This window comes from Limulus polyphemus, unplaced genomic scaffold (assembly GCF_000517525.1).
Source record: "Limulus polyphemus unplaced genomic scaffold, Limulus_polyphemus-2.1.2 Scaffold8077, whole genome shotgun sequence".
NCBI lineage: Eukaryota > Metazoa > Arthropoda > Merostomata > Xiphosura > Limulidae > Limulus > Limulus polyphemus.
This window is the reverse complement of record NW_013673687.1, coordinates 2,597-7,560: the sequence shown is the minus strand read 5'-3', so window position 1 is coordinate 7,560 and position 4,964 is coordinate 2,597. Positions and strand designations below refer to the sequence as shown.

The 4,964-nt window shown below is 29.6% G+C and overlaps 1 long non-coding RNA gene across 1 annotated transcript; it reads left to right on the top strand.

Annotated features, from left to right (window-relative positions):
- Nucleotides 1-9: 9 nt before the first annotated feature.
- LOC111083068 lies at nt 10-2,445 on the top strand. Its single transcript, XR_002608773.1, has 3 exons — nt 10-104; nt 418-523; nt 2,339-2,445. It is a non-coding gene; the product is annotated as an uncharacterized LOC111083068 (long non-coding RNA).
- Nucleotides 2,446-4,964: the final 2,519 nt, after the last annotated feature.

The window sequence follows — 4,964 nt, the reverse complement described above, 5'->3', positions numbered from 1 at the left end:
GAGGCTATGTTGAGAGTAACCGGGTATACTCAATCTGGCCACGGTTCTTCAACGAACCAGTTAATGTTGTATGTGACATGGACACAGAAGGTGGTGGGTGGACGGTAGGAGTGTGTTCCATATTTCTAAACTTTTTGCAATAAGTTGAATAAGCTATTGCTATTTGATTAAAATGCATATATGAGTCAACTATACTAACATAACTTTAAAATGTTTGTGATTAATTATCTAATTTGGAATACAAATATAAGTAACAAGTTAAAATATTGTATACGGATAGAACTTTATTTCACACTAGTAGTATGGAAATAATTAGTTAAGGAAAATCAGTATGATATTAATTTTTAATATACGGAAGTCAAGTAATTTACATTAGTAATTATAAAGCAAAGTTTTAATACATTTTCTTTACCAAAGATAATCCAACGCCGCGGATACTATAACGAGAAACCCCAGGATTTCAATCAATCTTGGTATCAGTACAGCATGGGATTTGGATCACTGAACGAAGATTTTTGGCTTGGTTAGTATGCTTCTTCTTAGAACAAAGAAAATGTAAATGTAGGGTTAGCATTTGTTTCAACAGGCATTTTTCCAACAATTGAGTGGCGTTTTTTACCAAACAATATTCCTTTATTTCCTTTTCTTACGTAACCTATTCTGTAGTACGTAATAATGAGAAATATCTTGGATTGTTAAAGTTAATGTAATTAATATATCGATGATATAATTGTATCTTTATTATCTTGGAACATATTTTAATGTGTGCTTTACACTGATTTGTACAATAGTTTACATTCATTGTTACTTTTATTAATATCGCACTTAAAAAAAAACTAAATGTTTCAAGTTAAGCTAGTATGTACAATGTAGGCTAAATTATTACCAATTACAAACTTCTTCTGTAAACCGTGAGAACATTCTTAATTTTTTATTGTTGTTCATTGCAGATTTAAGGCACAAAGCACCAGGGTTAGCTTCTTTTTTAAGCACTAAGTTGTATTCTTGTTTTTTATTTTACAACTTATGGTGTATAAGAGTTTTAATTGTTTGAAAATTAATTCACGTAGATTTTCAGTTAAAGGATAGTAAGTATATACAATTTTGATCACTGTCAGTTTATAATTGTTTGTTGTTAAGCAAAAAGGTACAGATTCTTCTATACCCAACGTGGGCATTGAAATTCTATTTATAGCTATTTAAGCCCTCAGACGTACCAGGTTAAAATAGAACGAATAAACACTATAATATAAAAACATTGTTTCTAACACTGTCTGTTATAGAACAAAACAGAATATTGTTAAAGTTCTTTCTCGTGTTCTATTTTATACTTAGTTTGTTAATTATAAGTCCACATAATACACACACAACGTCGACCTTCCTAATTCATCTATATTACACGCCTATGGTCCCTAATGCTACATTCCAAAATTGATTGCAATCGGTCCAACGGTTCACACAAGTATTTTTGGGCACACTAGTATTTTTGTTAAATAATAATTTACATAATAAGGATAGTAAGTTGAAAAATAATTTTAGTTACTAGAAGTTCATCTCTTTCTAAATTTCAAGTCTAAAGTGTACTAACTATATAAAGAGATCTAAAAAATTGTAACCAAAACAGGAACTTTCCGCTTCTTCTCATTTTCTATTTCCAACATGAGAAGTATTAGTAAACGTACCGAATATTATGTTGTTGTTTTTATCACGTGAAAGATAAGAGCTTGAAAAACAAGATAGAATTATTTTATCACAGTATTTATGAAAAGTAAAACTTTATACACCGGTATTATGTCTTTTGGAAGAGAAGCACACATGCGATATATTTTCTCAAGATAGGTCCTCCGGCTGGGACAGCGGTAAATCTTCTAATTTACAACGCTAAAATCTGGGATTCGATTCCCCTCGCTGGACACAACAGATAGCCGGATGTGGCTTTGCTCTAAGAAAAACACCTTAAGATGGCGTTTTCCTAACTTTAAACAGCGGCGCCCCTATCTCAGCAAAGTTTCTATTACACCCCCTTCACTTTAGATTAAAATAATTTTCGGAAGTGATAATAGCAAAATCAGTATCTTCTTTACCTGTTTTTACTATATTTTTTAAACTACAGAAAAGCTTTGTTGGTTATTCGTCTCCTCCAAAATTTTGTTTCGTCAGTCATTATTTTTGGGCTCTCCTGCCAAAGCCCCCCTCCAAACCACGACTGCGCGCATCCTAGGGGCATATCCCACAGTCTAGAATCCTGTTATGATACAACTGTTATAAGAATAAAATATCATAACTTGGGAAACATGTTGTGTTTCAATACGAATTACAATTTACTTTTATTTTGAAGGAAACGACAAAATATTTGCCTTAACAAACCACAAGGAAATGGAGCTTAGAGTTGATTTAGAAGATTTTTCAGGGAAAACGGTCCATGCTAAGTTCTCATATTTTCTTGTGTTGCGCTCTTATAGTGGTGATGCCGGTAAGGATATTTGCTTTAAGTTATATTGTTACATTGAAACTAACACGAGTAAAACAATGTTTATGATTTTATTGGCATAATTATTGTTGTGATTTTTATCCCACTCTTGAAATTTATAGTTATTCAAGTATCATTAATGGGCACATCAACTACAGCAATTATAATAAACAAATTTTAATTTAATTTTTATGATTTTTTCCTATATTAAAAATAATTTCCTACAAATCACTTTATATATTATAATAGCTAAAATGCTTGTGAAAGAAAATATTTTATAATCATAATCTTCAAACTTTTTACACAACAACCTGTTGGTTTCAAAGTATTTGGTATATTTAGATAATCTTACTGATGATATTTTATGAAAAGCTGTTACTACTTGTGGAATATTACAAAATAAAAGTTAAGAAAAGAGTAGATGAAAAACAAACTTCTTCAAAATAAATGTCTTGTTTCAATCAAATAATTATTGAATAACTATTTGGTATTAATTTTATAGTGTAAAAAAAACACAAGAATTATTATAATCTTCCTGCTGTTGTATATTAAAAGCAAACATATGTAAATGCTGTAAATTGAACAATTTTTAGTGTATTTTTATAGATCTTGTAATATAAGCTAGGTAGATCGTAGCTTCTTTAGTGCACCACACGATACTTCTTTACAATCAGGTGGTGTCGTTACTTTCGTGATTCCATTAAACCTACAGTATGTTAGATAGTTTTTAATTTTTCATTAACGGTTATATTCTATATGCGCTTTAATGGAATCATATATTGTCATATTATAAACAAAACGAATTTCAAATATGCTTTATCTAGAAAAACGTCCTAAAGTTAAACACTTATTAGGAAGAAAATCTTAAAATTCACATCTAACTCCACCCAGTTATAAAGGATGTGCATTTTTCTTAGTTAGTTTCGGAATATTTAAATTTTTTCATTCGATAAATTACGTTTTTTAACCATATAGCCTTTAGTTTCACATTATTTCTATCTTTAGAGGGACGTAAAACTACCGGGATTAGGTTTTAAAGTCAGATATGTCTATTATGCATGTTTCATTTTCGTAACTTTATAAATGTTTGATTCGTCTCAGGAAGAAGAGATTTAGATTTCATGTACTTTAGATTAAAATACTTTTCTAATGACTTGAAAATTTATTAACCTCCTATCGTATCTAACGTTTGTAAAAGCCATTTAAGTTACTATTCGCACAACCTTTAAACCACCATCCACCACTACCACCATATTCATTAGAACAACTTTTTGCATGTTCATCGTTGTCTTGGTCTTCTGTCGAGAAAAGTGAACCGTTGTGGTACAATGCTGAATCACCTGTCGTGGTGAATACAAAAGATAGGTTAAAATTTATTGATTAGAACTTGCTATGATTTTACAATCAACAATATTCTATAGGCCAAATAGATCAAAATTAAATCAAATCCTAACAATATAAGAAAAACTGTATCCATTATACAAGCAACAAAACAAACCATCTTCTGGTTCACATCTTTCTTATCTTGTTGAAATTACCTTAAGATTTCCAGAAAGCGCAAATGAACGTTTCTGAAGAGTATTCCGTATACTAATATTATCATCGTAAAAGTTGTCAATATTTTTAGAGCTATTGTAAAGTTTTAGTTGTAGTTAGAATATTTGACGAGAACTTTTGTTGCTGAAAGTAAGAAAAAAGATCAACAACTCAACAGGAATGAGATTTTATATTTAGACGATTTTGATAAATGTACTTTATTTTATATATTATTAATTCTTAATTACTAAAACATTCCTTGGTTCTTAAAATGGAATTACAGAAAAATAGTCCTACGTCTATAAATAACGTAGACATTCTCAAACTTGAGACAAAACTTGAAGTCAAGACTTTTGGAAACAAAAACGTTTATTTGACTTACGTTTCTGGTTGTTCCTAATGTGTTTTTAGTTGCATGTAAAACTCACACTCGGTAGGAAGAAAATAAGTGTTTAGAACACAAACCTTTGTAGTATACTTGAATGAGAAAGGGAGTTAAAAATGTATAATATCTAAATAATTAAAATGACAGCAGGATAATATTATTCACGACTTTATTTATGTCAAGAGTAAGAATATAATTTAATTGTAATTGTTATCCAAAGTGAAGTAAAGTAAATGTTAAAGAAAGATGTAATTACTTTTATTAAGAACATAAAACTATAACTTTACATATACAAAGTGAAAGTAAGATTATAAAGTATATTATACCAACAGATGACGCTACAAGCACAGTGGAAATAGTCCTAAGGGCAAAAATATTCTAATCGAAAATGAGGCTTAATGAATAAATTTTTAGGTTGAAACGCTTAATTCGCAGAAAGGACAAAAGTAATGAAGCAGTAAAATTATTACAATCAAATTACAAAAATATAATCGAATATCATGATAACTACCAAATAATAAATTCGAAAAGTATTATTAATGTCATACGCATTGTATGAAACAGATGTGAGAA